This window comes from Myodes glareolus, chromosome 11, assembly GCF_982192425.1.
Source record: "Myodes glareolus chromosome 11, mMyoGla1.1, whole genome shotgun sequence".
Classification (NCBI taxonomy): domain Eukaryota; kingdom Metazoa; phylum Chordata; class Mammalia; order Rodentia; family Cricetidae; genus Myodes; species Myodes glareolus.
Window position 1 is genome coordinate 20,392,165 of NC_142036.1, and position 14,802 is coordinate 20,406,966.

Consider the following 14,802-nt stretch of genomic DNA (forward strand, 5'->3'; position numbering starts at 1 on the left):
GAGGCTTGAGCTCTGGAAATGTGAAGAGAAGTGTCTACCATGGAACCCAAGAGAAGATGCAGAGTAAGACAGGATAAGAGTGGAACTGTGTGAGGGAAGAGAACTATCTCAATGTCCTTTCGAGTTCAGGTGCCATGAATGACTCCATGCCGCCCCTCATTCAGTACCCACAGTGACTTTGGGAGATCAGCATTTCAGTGGAGGGAACTGAGGCTTTGGGCAAAGCGCATGGTCAGTAAGTGCCAGTCATTCCTCCTTATCCAATGCTCTCTGGGTACCAAGAAAGATGCTAGGGCTTTGGCAAATACCTGTGCTCTTCCTTCAGTGCTTCTGGAAGCTTCTGAAGGCTTCTGAGGTTGGAGTTCAGTGACAGGACTCTGGCTTGTGGTTCAGGAAGATAACCTCCGCAGTTGTGGAGAAAGAGGATGGCTGTGGTGGGACCTATGAGCTAAGAAGAGGCATGCAGAAATGACAGGCACAGCACGGTTAGCAGCCTGTCAGCTGGCATGCGGGGGAGGCCACCCAGATTCCAGGTTCTCAGAGGGAAAGAGCCATGGCCAGTGTCACCACATCTTCCACGGGAGATGACAGCCATGTCTGCCTGAATGGGCTGAATGCCTAAGACTCACAAGCCCCTCCCCATGCCAGCATCTTGCCTTTGTGAAGCCCTCATCTTGGTCAGGCGAGCACAGCTTCCTCACTTTGTGCTTTCCAGTGCTGGGGATCTGTGCACTGGGAGGAGAGGTAGGAATGTTGGATCTGCAAGTCAGTCTTAGAGTTCAGTGGTTTTCTTTCTTACACTCTGGCATTTGTTCGAGGGAAGAAGAAAAGTCTGTGCTCTCTCCTGGGCATCTACTCTGTGACACTAAAGGCCGAGGCTCGTCTCCATCAGGATGTGGGCAGAGAAAATATACATCTAAGAAAACACAGCCCAGGGAGATAGGAAAAGGAGGGAGGGAGGGAGAGAGGGAGGGAGGGAAGGAGGGAGGGAGATAGGAAAAGGAGGGAGGGAGGGAGGGAGAAAGGGAGAGAAAGAGAAAGAAAGACAGACAGAAAGAAGAAAAAGAGAGGAGGAAGGGAGGGAAGAAAAGAAAGGAAAGAAGAAAGGAAGGAAGGAAGGAAAGAAGGAAGGAAGGAAGGAAGGAAGGAAGGAAGGAAGGAAGGAAGGAAGGAGGGAAGGAAGGAAGGAAGGAAGGAAGGAAGGAAGGAAGGAAGGAAGGAAACACAAGGGACAGCTTTAGCTACTATTGTGCAATTAATAAGGCCCTGAGGGACTACAATGACATGAGAATCCCTTGGCTGAAGAGGGGCTGGCCTTGGCCTGGATAACGATTTAAAGATCAGATTTGCCATCATCTCGCTCAGTTGCGATGGTGTGGAAGTAATATGGGTGGCATCTTCTAAACAGAGACTTGGCCCTGGAGTCTTGGATGGAGAAGTTGGTACATACATATCCTGAAAGGATGGCACAGCAGGGCAGGTATCCACTCGTAAGCAGCTACTTGTTGGCAAATGAATAAAGAAAGCCAGTTCACGGAAGCCAGGGCCACCCTAAAGGGTGACAGCGTCTAAGGGATTTTCCTGGAGGCCTCTGTGCATCCTGCAGAGTAATTTTGTATTTCAGGGGCACTGGTTCTCAAGGTTGTTAGACCAAGAGCAGTCAATTAGTCTTCCCTTTGAACTTGGCTCGATTTCACCTTCAGGCACTTTCTCAGCCGAAGGTCAACCTTCTGAACTCCAGACACAGAATCACTCCTCCAGTCAAAGGCTTCTTTGACCAAACTGTCCAAACTGTAGCTCCATAAAGAAGTGGAAAATGCAGAGAGTGCATGCGCATTTATGCGCTAACTAGCCATGTCTTCTCCCATCTCCAGCCTGCGGACATCAAAGAGATTATCAACTGCCATGGAGTCCCTGGGGAAGAAGACTGGCTTGCCTTGCCGTTGCAGGTGTCTTCCTTGGTCTGGACTAAATTATCAGACTTCAAGGGCAGGGCCCAGAGAACAACAGATGCATAGGGACCCCCAAGATTTAGGAGTAAAGACCCATCCGAGTGCGATCTCTCCTCTTCCTTCAAAAAGATAAAGAAGCATTGCTTGTCTTTGCTTGACGCGCAGTCCAGGGTAGCTGTAACTATTTGGAGGGTTCAGTGTGACATCTCAATACATGTACCCCATGGATAAACTCCACATTGCAGGATGCATGCTGCAGGCATGCCCAGCACCTCAGAGAGATCTAATTTCCAGTGGTGAGCGCACCCCCTGTACCAGGCATTTAAAACCTACCATGGCTGTCGAATGAATTCCAGAGCAGTTTAGCTCATTACTCGTTGCATCCTGTGCTGCCCTCTTGGAGATGTGAACGGAGTCCTTGACATCAGAGGATGGGCCTGTGTCGGTGGGTTTATGTCTGTCTATGTAGAGACGGGGAGGGAAGCTGCTTCTGTGGGAATTTTCAAAACTCTATTTGGGTGAAAACAATGCAAAGCATTGGTGTTGGTGGAACACACCAACACCCATTCTACCCTTTAGAAAGAACATCAGGGCGCTCTCAGTGCTGTAGCGCCTGGTGTACTAAATCTCAGTGCACAATGCAGAATAGTGCTGACCCTTGCTTGGCAAGGGTTACTTCTATATCGGGCATGAATATTACCGACAAAGCACCTTACTTCCTTTGTATTTATCTACTTTCTCTTATGTGTAGGGATGAACAGCTATATGTATTTGTGTTAGTGTGGAGTTTAGGAGAAGTCTAGAAAAGGGTTTGCAGCCCCTGGAATCGGAGTTATAGATGGTCATGAGTTAACATGCGACATCAAGGACCCAGACGTGAGCCCAGGTTCTCTGCAAGAGCGGTAGATGCTCTGAACCACTGAGCTATCTCTGCAGTCCTGAGCCACCACACGTGTTTGAGACAACTGATGGAGCGTTTGATGTGGTGAATACATGTGGTGAATTTTCCATACCAGAAGCAGAACAAATCTGGGGTGTGTGTACAGGGGTAGGCATGTGTGTTACACCACCTGGTTGGCAAGGGGCTTGGGGACACTAGTCAACTTTGTGACTCTTGGAAAGCATGGCCCCCTAAGTTTCTGTTTGTCAAAACTCTATACCAAGTTTCCCATCAATTCAATCAATTTTCAAAATGCCTACAAAAATGCCATAATAACAGCTCCCCTCCCCATCCACGTGTGACATGTCTGCTCTCAAATTAGAGTAAAGACAGAGATGTGAGCCATGCATATGACCCGCCTGCTATGTTCAACCCATGGCCCCTGGGCCACATGGGTCCTAAGATAGCTGCAATGCAGCCCCAACACAAACTTGTGAACTTACTCCAAATGCTAGGAGATTGATTTTCACATTTTTGTAACTCTCTTGCACATTTCTTGAGTGTGAACTTTGCTGGTGATGGTATAAGATCGGACATGCCTGAATAACAACAGATAATGGATACATAATTATATATTATATACGCACACACCGGTGCATGCGGTATGAAGGTGGAAAGATGGTTTACAATGAGGGAGGGATCTGGGGAGGGGAGGGACAGTAGAAGTCAAGGTGAGTTCATGTGTGTACACAGGGTGGGTGAGGGGCAGTAGTAATCAAGGCGGGTTAATATGTGTACATGGAGTGGGGGGGGCAGTAGAAGTCAAGGTGGGTTGATGTGTGTACATGGGGTGCTTGCGTGAAGATGTGCTTATGAGGCGATGACACAGTGGGTCAAGGACGTGCCTTGCTATTCTGCTGCTGCGATAAAACACCATGACTAAGATACCTTATAGATGGAGGGTTAGGGCCTGTCATGGCAGGGGGCATAGTGGCACACACGGCGACAGAAGCAACTGAGAACTCACACATCGGACTACGAACCAAAAGCAAGGAGCACTAACAAGGAAAATCAAGAGGCTTTTGAAACCTCCAAGCACCCCGCGCTGCTCATGGCACACTTCCTCCAACAAGGCCACACTTCTGAAGTGGAGACCAAGTATTCAAAGGCTGGATACTTCCGGGGGGCATCCCCTTCAAAGCACCACCCCGTGCAGGTGTGAGGACCTGAGCTTACATTTGCAGAATCCAGGTAAAGTTGGCCGTCATTGCCATCCCAGCATTCCCGTGTGGAGATGGAAGTGGGCACGAGAGAGTCACCAAAGCTCACAGGACAGACAGCTGCTGGGCAGAACAACCGCAGACCACACAGGGACCAGGAGGAATTGGAGGGTGGACGCCCAAACTTGTCCTCCCATCTCCACATGCACGCCATCTGTATTCACCCAGAAACACACCCAAGACCACAAAGATAGAGAGTATCTCTATGAAACTCATCGATTGCTATGTGCCATGGATAAAATAATAAAAATCAAAGTTAGTCTTTATTTACCATCGATGGTTTGCAGTTAACCTCGAGCATCAGAATATTTCACCGCTGTAGCATTCACTGGACGGGCGGGGTGGGGGGCTAGCTTCCTACCCCCTTTGGTATAGTACTCTGCACTCCTCCACAGAGCACTGCTAGAATTGACAGCCTGCTGGTGCGCTCTTTAAAATAACTCTCAGGGAAGCAAGTTCTCCTGCAGCTGACGGCTTGCCTGCCTGCAATCTTTGAGCCCAGGGCTGTCTGCTGTGGTGGAGGAGCGGTGGAGAATGGTCTGAACCAGGGGCCCAAGGCTGATAGGCTCCCTGGGCTTACTTCTGGTGCAGGGTGTCTCCCCCATGCAGGATGCTAGATTTTCCATGGTGCTTCTCTTCTAAGAAAATGTGGAAGTTGGGTGTCCAAAATTCTCTGAGGTGTTACCTTGGGGAACAATACGACAACGGCCAGCTTTGTTTTGCTAGGGTGCTTTTGTCATAATTTAATCCCCCAATAAATATTTTCTATCTAGTAGATGCACAGCATGTGTGGTGTGAAGCTGGGGAGCAGAAGGAGGTTTCCTGCATTTTGCACAGGTCCAAAGCCTAGAGATGGGACCAGAAATTATGGGCTTTGGATAGAGCCCTGCCGTGTCCTCGCTCTGTGGCCTTCCCCTCCCACTTTTCCAGCTGCCAGTCAGCTTCACAGAAGGTTTGGTCCACTGGGGAAATGAGGAAGCCAGGGTCCCTTAATGAGGTTCCTGGCAGATAGCTTTGAATTCTGTTTGTAAAACCTGAAATAAAATTCAAGGTGATTCTCATAGTACACAACCCTGCAAACTGCAGTATAGACATAAATCCAGTTCGGCCATTATTTCTACTTGCCAGTGGCCTGAGAACATCTTGTAAGAGAGAGAGAGAGAGAGAGAGAGAGAGAGAGAGAGAGAGAGAGAGAGAGAGAACTGTTTTGTGATTCCTGGTGATAAGTCTATGCAATTTGAACTTTAATATCCACACGTGGACTCTCGTGGGAACAGAAATGGCGGTGCCACCACGTAGTCTCTGCGGACATTTGTGCTCTCGGCATGGCTGTGTCATAAAATGAGGAAGACGGTCAGGTCCACGATGCCCGACAACTTACTACCACCCCATGGCTAATATACACGGATCTCTCTTCTCTCCGTGTTTACGTTTTCTTATTTCTGATCAAGATTCTTTCCATTGTATTCAAAGAAAACACAACGCGGAGGGCTACAGAAACGGCTAACAGTGAAGAACTTTTGCTGCTCTGAGAATTGAGTTCAGGTCCCAGCACCCATGTCAGACAGGTCAGGACTGCTTGTAACTCCAACACCAGGGGATCTGACGCCCTCTTCTGGACTTCACGGGTAATGTACATACACATGAACAGGCCCCAACAAAACATATATAAAATATATTATATTCAAAGGCCCCGACTTTTATGTGTCACGACTGACCAACCCCTTTGTAAAACAACCCTCTGTATTTGTAAAACAGAAGTTGTGCTTGAAGTCATGCTGCTGTATGCCCAAAAAAGTAGAATAAAAAAAGGGATAAATACATCTAAGTGACAGAGGTTGGCTATTATAGTGTGAGTGACAGAGATGAGCTGACTCTTTACTTCCTCTTCTACAACAGGGCCAATATAGTTGGTAGGAATAAACCTGTAATACATATAGGATTAAAATGTCAATAAAGTGGCTGACTATATTCCCCTGTGCATGTTTATGTTCGTGCATTCAAGCGGAAAACTCTTTGGCAATTTGTTATTGAATTAATAATGCACCCAACACATACTTATTAGCTACTTAATATGTATAAACCAGGGCTCCGTTCTTCCAGGCACACAAGCAAAGGAGAGGGACACCTGTGTCCTCAAGAATTTCCTGTCCCGATCAGATGATCCAATTTAACTTGTAGACAGCTAGGGCCTGATGGTTCTATGAGTCCAGAGGTTCTATGGGTCCAGAGAGTGACAAGTTAAGTAGAAGTGAACAATAGGGTTTAGTGACTGGAGACATTGTCTCTCTTCTCTCCCCATCTTTGGGCTTCAATGTCTGCCACATCCAAAAGGGGTGGTGATGGTAACTCAAACAGGTGGCATCTAAGATAGGACCAAGAGCTGAGCTGTGCGTGACTGCAATGTCACCACTGATAAGGCTTATGGGACACTCAGCTCCTTCTGAACCACCCAATGCTGGGTCAGCCATTGTCTAGGGTGGCAAGGGTTGGCAATTCTCAAGGAAACAGCGACTTGGATGAACAGCCATGCTGCACAGAGCAAGTGCCTTGACAGAGACGGTCACAGTAGAAATTCTGAGGACTCTCAAGCACAGGGAGACCTATACAGCTAGCTAGGACAACTGTCTGCTGAAGATCCAGTCAAAATCAAAAGTGTGGGCTCCATCCCGGACAGAAATTTTCTTTCCAAGAGGAGTTACTGGACCAGATGCAAGGACCCACAGCAGCCACTTGAAACCAGCACCAGCTCACTGCCTCACTCTCTTGTGCACACATCCCAGTGTTCCACATTTCTTCTGCAGCCTGGCAGAAGAGAGTCAAGGTTTGGCAAAGTCACGTGCTCACGAAGCCAAACTGAGATACCCCAGAGAGGAGGATCACAAGGATGGGGTTATTTGATCTTGATAGGATGCAATAGAATTTTCCCAGAAGTCCTTAGACTGGGAGAGTTCTTAACCTGGGGGAGATTCTGAAACTCTATCGTGGTTCACAGGTGTCAAAAGTGATACAGACACTTTACCAGGCAGCTGGGGCAGGTAAAAGTCTCCTTGGTGGAGCATGTAAAGCCTCAGGAAGCCTTGCAACGGCAGGGCCTGATCTCCTTCATGGTCAAAGAGAGTGATGGGCAGGGCAGTCACTTCTTAAGTTAAACCCCCCTTTCCTGGGTAAGGATGTTGCTAGCAAATGACTGTGACCTCAGGAGCCCAAGCCTTGTGCTTCACTTAAGTTGCTACATTGGGTTCTTGTATGAGGTTAGATCTGTGGAAGTCCATAGGCTTGGGCCACATTGTCCAGCCTCTTGCCAAATCACCTCCATTAAGTTGTACTGTGCTACAACTTTGAGTTTCATTGCATCATCATGGGAACTCACCAAAGGAGACTAGGTACACATTCTGCAGACTTGCATTTTGGACTTTGTCCACCAGACTCACTAGATCTCCCCAGGGGATTTGCTTTCCACATCCTCTTTTCTTAAAAACAAAACAGAAATAGGACAAAAGTTTATAGTCCATTGCATTTTTCATTTCCCATTGCCTTGGTTGCCAGAAAACAGAGGCAAATGGGCGCTCAGGTCAGTGTCTTTTGTGCAACTGAACGTCTATACCTGGCCATGGTTTGTTTGAGCACATCCCATGTCAGCTCAGTAAACCCTTCCTCCCTTGAAGGAAACTCAGAGATGAGCTACATGGAAAACAAAAACAAAGACAGTTTCTTTGTTTGCATTTTCCGCATATGTGCGAATGCATTTTGAGCTCAGCTCTAGAATCAGAAGAGGAGGAGGAGACTAACATTCTGCTTCTTCTACTCTTTACAAGTTGTGAACGACACGGAGTCTGTGGACGAATGAGTGGACGGATGCATGCTAAGATTGCTAAGCCGTGAGGGGCTGTATTGTTGGCACCACATTTGGTGATGCTTCTACTGGGCATTGGTGCTCCAGATCCACACATTAGTCCCCCTCTACCCTCCCTCCACTGGTACCAGTGATGCCTGATGCAGCCTGTCCTCCTTTCCGTCTGCGTGGACGCAGGCAATAAAGCTTGTCCCTATTACCTTGCTGGCTCTTCCTTGTATCTGGTTCAGGGCTCATCACAGCACAGAGAGTAAAGGATTGGACAGTGTTTTGTTCTGGCTCAAGGTAAAGATGAGGAGAGCCCCACCTCCTTCCGCTAGCAGAGGACCGACAGATGGTTCTCGGATCGTGGGTACCCACTGACAAGGCGATGCGGTGACAACACAGGAGTCACCAGGTCACAGAAGGCATCGGACACTGTTTCTGTGAAGTCAACTTCTTGCGAGGCAGTTTTGCCAAGATTTTGACTAAGGTGAGTATAGCGCAAGTAGCTTACGGCGGGTTGGGGAGATATTTAAGTTGGTGAAGTGCCTGCTGCCCAGGCTTAGAAATCTGAGCTGGTGTGGTGGATGGGCTTAGATTTGCACCACTGGGGAGGCAGAGACAGGGGAGTTACAGCCCCAATGGGAGACCCTGTCTCAAAAAGCAAAGTAGAAGGTGTCACAAAGAATGATGCTCGAGACTGACCTCTGATGACCACATGGATGCATATGCTTGTACATCCGCACACGAGCACACAGAAATACACAAATTGAATGAAGTAATCTAGGTTCAGTGATGATATCTGAGAGTTTGGGTATACTTTGATATACATTGTTTTCAACTGTAGTGGACTGTTTATAACTTAACCTTGAATTAAAAGCCAAGGAATATCTGTACTGTGGCCTTGAAGTTTGCATGGGGCATTTTAATCCTTTGATTATTGGGTATAAGGGAAACTAATTTTCAGGTATAGTAATATTCCCCACCCTCTATTGACTTTCCACCCAGGGAATTCCTAGGCTTACCTTTAGAAAATGGTACCTGTAACGAGGAGTGGGGGATTGTGATAATCTCTCTAATTCTTGTAGCACTGGTTGGGGGAATGATAACAGCTTGCTCTGGGGGTACCCACCAGTGCCCTGGCACAATCCCCTTAGTGTAATTTCAAGTTGGACCTAGGAAGATTTAGGCTCCTGGAATTCTGCTGCTTTGCATTTTTTCAGTATTCCCTAGCTCAGTCGCAGCAAAAATAGTACAGAGATGGATCCCCCAAAAGACTGGGTGCCTCCTGGAGCTGTCCTTGGGGAGATGAAATCATTTTTATACAAGGATGAGTGATTTGCCCAAGATTCCACATTTCTTTTTGGAAGAGCTGGGATTGAATCCCTGCTCGTTTTCTCCTTGACACCCCATAAAACAGGTGTAGCGTTTGTCCTGCGACCCCATCCTCTGCAGAACTCCCAGCTCTAATTTCTCCACCCTTCCCAGCAGACACCGTTCCCTGTGGTGGGAGACATCTGGGCCAGCTGTTGCTTCATGCATCTCCACGCCCTCCACCTCTGTTTTCTCAATGCTGCTTTCCACTCTGGCTGTGGAACATTCTCTTGGGGATGTTCAGGACCACACAGCAAAGACTTAAACAAAAACCCCACATCTGCCCAGGTTTATCACTTGTTAGCCAGAACGGGATGAAACTGCCAAGGTTTAATTACTTCTGACAATTCCAGAGTTCAACCTCTTAGTAAGACAAAAGGAAGAGGGGGACCATTTTATAAGAGAATTCTCTAGAGGCCCCGTGGGAGTCCATGTCCATGCATCAAATGGTTTACATTTGCAGAAGACCCTAGACTCAAGGTCACTGAGCTGCCCAAAGTCGCACTCCTGGGAGCCACCAGAGGCGTGTCTTCCGTGTACATCTCTTCCTTTCTGGAGCTGACATCCACCTCCTAACTAATGAGATGAGGGGTTTCAAGGCAGAAGACGCACAGAAGGTGGGCACCAGTCACAGGGCCCTGTGTGCCCTGGGATGATTTTACACCCAGATGCCCCAAGATGACACTAAAGATATTATATGGGCAGTAAAGCTGAAACACTGATAACACAGGGCTGGTGAGGCCATTCACAGTAGACACTGACTGCCCACCACTAGGAGGACACATGGCCGAGAGTGAACAGAGAGGGCGACCCATCACAGACTAATGCATCCTTTACTAGACATGAAAACTCTGTTTTTTTCCAAATTCACAGGGCAAAACTTGAACTCCAGCTGAACTGTCCTTGGAGATGGGCCCTTGAAGGAAGAAGCTGAGGCTAAATATGTCCATGAGGGCACAGTTCCCATATGACTGGATCAGTGTCTGTGAATGAGACAACGCAGCACTCTCTGTCTCCTCAGGGATGTGCACCAAGCAAAGGCCGAGGCAGGAGCAGAGAGCCCTCATCACAAATTAGGCTGAGAGCTTGGCCTTGGACTTGTCAGCCTCCCAGAGAATAAGAAGATAAGCTTCTGTGGTTTAATCATTAAGCCAGTCCCATTTTGTTATAGCAGCTCAAGATGACAGGAACAGCCTACATGTGCTGCCCTACCGAGATGCACTCCTTGGGCGAGGCACATACGTGTAGAGTGTGTGAGTGTGAGTGTGAGATCTGTTTATATATTCCGGGTTCTCTCAGTTAAAGGTAAGTCCCCAGAGTCAGTGAGACAAGTTTCTGGGGAGAAGGAAGCGAGGCAGTAGGAGAATTGAATGAGCTTGTAGAAAAATTGAGAAGTTCCAGCAGCCATGGTCTGCCCTTCATTGTGGCGGTTACTGAAAGGCCTCAGAGCTGTCTACAGCTCACTTAACTGGACTGGGTCACCCCAGTGTGTCTGGGAATCCTATTTGCTGGAAATGTGGAAAGGATGTACCACGGGGTAAGCCCATCTTTTTCCAAGGCCTGTGGCAAAAATAACTATATGGCAAAAATAAGTCCCCCACCAGGAGAGGGTGGAGACTGAATATGGCTGAAGGGCTGCAGTGGGCTGTGAGTCCTCTCTGTAGCAGTGGATGTTTGGGGAAGAGATAGCTACAAGATGCCTACCTCAGACAAGGGCACTGGAGGCCTTGGCATAGTCCTGGACTGGTGACAGCAATGGTTCTGGTTATAAACTGGCCTCTCATGAAGGAAAAACCAGAGAGGCTTCTCTCCTGGCAGGTCACATGCTTTAGCCCTTCCTTGAACATGCACTGTCTGGCTTGGTCATACTCCTCAGCTGATGGCAGGCCTGAGAGGCATGGATGGAAATGGGGCAGGCAAGGAAGACCCCATGCAGTCACTGCTTATGTTTCATAGCTGAGCCTCTGAGAGGCACGTGAGATACCCTGGATCTTAACAGCAACAACAACAACCATAAGAAAAGCAGCCATGTTAGGTGTGCCCTGTAGTATGAGCCCTGTGCATGTGGTCTGATTTGGACCCCGAACCGAGCTGTGAGATCAGCAGTTCTTCCAGGAGAAAGACTGGAAACAGGCGTCTTGACCCCACAGGCCCGAACATCAAACTCAGGTTCCAGCATCTTCTCTCCTTTCTACAGCCAATCCCATGGGAGCCGAGGGCAGGAAAGATCACATGTAGGGGAGCAATGGGGCTTTTTGAGGCATGAGACTCAGAAGAAGAAGGAGAAGGAGGAACATCTGGAAGGACGTTCAAGGCAGCACAGAGAACGAGACACAAGGCTAGAATCCCTACAGCAATGCTGACTGTGTAAGCCGTTGCTTTTTTAGGACCAGGGCACAAACGCTGCAGCTCTGCAACTCTCACCAAGGAAAGGAGGCAGGGTGTCTTCAAGGACTGCTTGTCATACACACATTGTACCCTCTGTTTGGGGCTGGTTGCAGACTGATCCCTGACAAGAATGCCCTCTTCTGGTCAAGCTCCCAAAGCCCAACCAGAATCCTGTGTGCAGAGACCTGTGTGGCCAGATTTAAGGACATAGTCACACCTCAGCCCTGACTCTAGGAACACAAATATCCACACCCTCTCTTCTTCTCCCTTAGCCCCCAAATGAATTATAAATTATTTTCCAAAGATAAGATACACCCTAGTACAGTTTGCTTCCTCTTTTTTTTTATTAACCCTGAATAATGTTCTCTATGTCATCTGTATATTTATGATAGCTCAAAGACATGGGTGTGTGGATCTAATTAAAAATGTGAAAGGGTTTAGCAGTCTGATGCTTCCCTGCGACTCTCCGGTTGCCAAATCTTGGCAGCCGTGTTGAAACAGGGCCAACTGTTTAGTCTTCAGCTGAGCGGCTGCCAGATCAGCACTGCATTGTGGGGCGAATGCCCGGAGGTGCTGCATGGTCAGGCACTTTCCACAGGGTGAGGCACCAGGAAGGACCTGGGCCCATCACCCCGTGGAAGTCGACCACCAGGTCTAGACAGCCACTTCTTCCCAGATGCAGGTAGGATCGGGGGAGCCAGTGAGGTGGGACTTTAGGGCCTCTGGGTACTAGGCGTGATCTCCGTCCCAGCATCAGTACAAACCAGGACTCTTGGGAGGAGAAACTGCCTGCACTTCCTCCAAGGGCCTGAGCTGGCAATCATTCCCCTGCCAGTGAGAGTCACCCCACATGCTTTGATCGTGTTCCGGGTCCTCACTCCAATCGCAGTGACCACACGGGTCATTGGGTGACTTCCAAAGGGAATGCAGGATTTCAGTGCAACAGTGAAAGGAGAAAGTGTGGTTTTGCTGAGCTCAGATTTGACTAGAACTGCCTAGAGTGTGAGATAAGGGCTCTGGGCTTCAACTTCGCCTGCTTCAAGCGTGTAAGGCTTTGGCAAAGTATGCCTCGGTGGGTTTTAGACAGAAAAGAAGGGAGAAAATTCACAGCTTAGCACTGTTCTCCACCGTATCGGGTCACGATAAGGGAAACGAAACAATCCAAAAAATTCAGGTGCTTTTTACTTCCTCAAAGTGTGCACAGGTTCTAAACAAATTAAAGAGGAAGGAAGTGTTGGACCTACCTGTATAGAAAGACTTCACTGTAGAGACTGAAAACGCAGGTCTGAAAGTAAAGCCTAAGATGCTTGTGAGGAAGGAACGTATTCTTCGGAGCAGGAATGGGACTGCCCTTGAAACTTTACTTTGGAAGAAGAAAATGAAGTAGGAGGAGAAAGAGGGGATGAAGGATTTGACAGTTAGGGGGCCAAGGAGAATTAATCTGGGAGCCTGGCATTGACCTATAATGCAGGGAGGGCACTGTGGTAGAGAAGGCACGGCTTCCGAAGCTATTCCTTTCTGCACTGAATCCAGGCATCAGGCGCGGGTATGTGACTGTCTGGCCTGACCTCCGTGGCTTCATCTGGAGAATGGGGTAAGCGTGCCATCACTGCCTCGTAGCTGGAAGTACTGGCTCTGTGTTTGTGGAATGGCTCTGACCCATGGGTCCCTCACGAGTAGCTCACTAACTCAAAGCCCTGTCCCCATGGGGCCAGGGCCTCAGCCCAGGTAGAATTTCCTCCCAGCAGAGCTGCTCTGAACACAAATAGACTCAGAATCCTCTGGATGGGAACTAATCAGTTTGGAAGTCAGAGCTCCTGCTCATTCCTGACATCAGAGGAGCTGGGGGAAAATGAGACCCTGGGGAACACCAGCGAATGCTCCCTTTCCTTCCAAATGGCAAATTAATCTATACAAAAAGTTGAAAATGACATGCCACGTGAATCTTAAGAAGTTATGATGGAGGCGGCCTAAGCTTTTATGAAACAATAAACCATACAAGTTTGTAATTCAGAATGCAGATGGTCTGACCTCAGGTGCTGGTATTTTTCTTGAGAGTAGTCTAAGTTAGTTTAGCACGAGCGCCTCCATTGTGGGCCAGATAATGAAGAATTGGCTATTTCTTACCAGACACGGAGCCTAAGAAAAACTCATTCCAAGAGAACATACACAATCCCGTTCCTCACTTGTGGGCAGGTGATTGTCTAAACCACCGAGGGAAGATGCCCGAGGTAGACATCTAATTAATTAAAGCAAATCTCCCTTCCCACTCAGACCCTGAAAATGCCCTGCAGTTGGAAGACACAGCACTCACGCAATCTCACACTCAGACTTGAAAAACCACTTCCAGGTGACCGATCCTGCGGTCCCTTGACTTTATTAATTAACGCCTGCGAACCTTCACGCCCATCGCCGCTCCTTGGCTGTCTTGTGACCACAAACCCTTCAGTCTTCTGAGCAACATTTGCTCCAACTTAATATTCCACTGCTTTTGGGAACAACATTTAAAAATAAACCATTTTGGCACACTGTCAAACTCTTGTCTCCTTTCCTTCATGACAACCACTCTAAGTGAGATTTTAAAAGCCAAAGGGAGTCGGGGGTAGGGAAGACAGAGCCCGCCCCCCCCCCAGCCCTGTTTGGAGTTATCATTTGAGACAGTGTCAAATGAGAATCTATCTACCCATAACCATCCCACATAAACCCTGATACCCTCACAGCACCGCTCTTCTTGACTTCCTTTGACCTACTTCTTTGGATTTTATTATTGACAATTGCACACATGCATGCACTGCTCTATGAGCCTAATCCCTCCATGCCCTCTCTTATCCCCTCCTGCTCCCGAAGACCCTTTCGTCCCCCTCAGGCCTTCCTTCCTCCGTGTCTAAGGTATGAAGGCATTGTAGCTATAGCTGCTGTGTGTTCCTGGCTACATGGCCATGACTTATGCAGAAGACAGAATGTCACATCATCGCACCCTCCTTATTCTCCATTTAATATTATCCTGCCCCTCTCTTTTCCCATAACATTCCCTGTGTCTCAGAGGACGTGCTACAGATGTCCTGCTTAATGCTGAGCCCGGGACACTCA

At 48.2% G+C, this 14,802-nt stretch overlaps 1 long non-coding RNA gene across 1 annotated transcript; it reads left to right on the forward strand.

The window, feature by feature from the left end:
* Nucleotides 1-12,274: 12,274 nt before the first annotated feature.
* LOC146892482 (uncharacterized) lies at nucleotides 12,275-14,248 on the forward strand. The gene is made up of 3 exons (XR_015004361.2): nucleotides 12,275-12,394; nucleotides 13,246-13,306; nucleotides 13,987-14,248. It is a non-coding gene; the product is annotated as an uncharacterized LOC146892482 (long non-coding RNA).
* The last annotated feature ends 554 nt before the right edge of the window (nucleotides 14,249-14,802 follow it).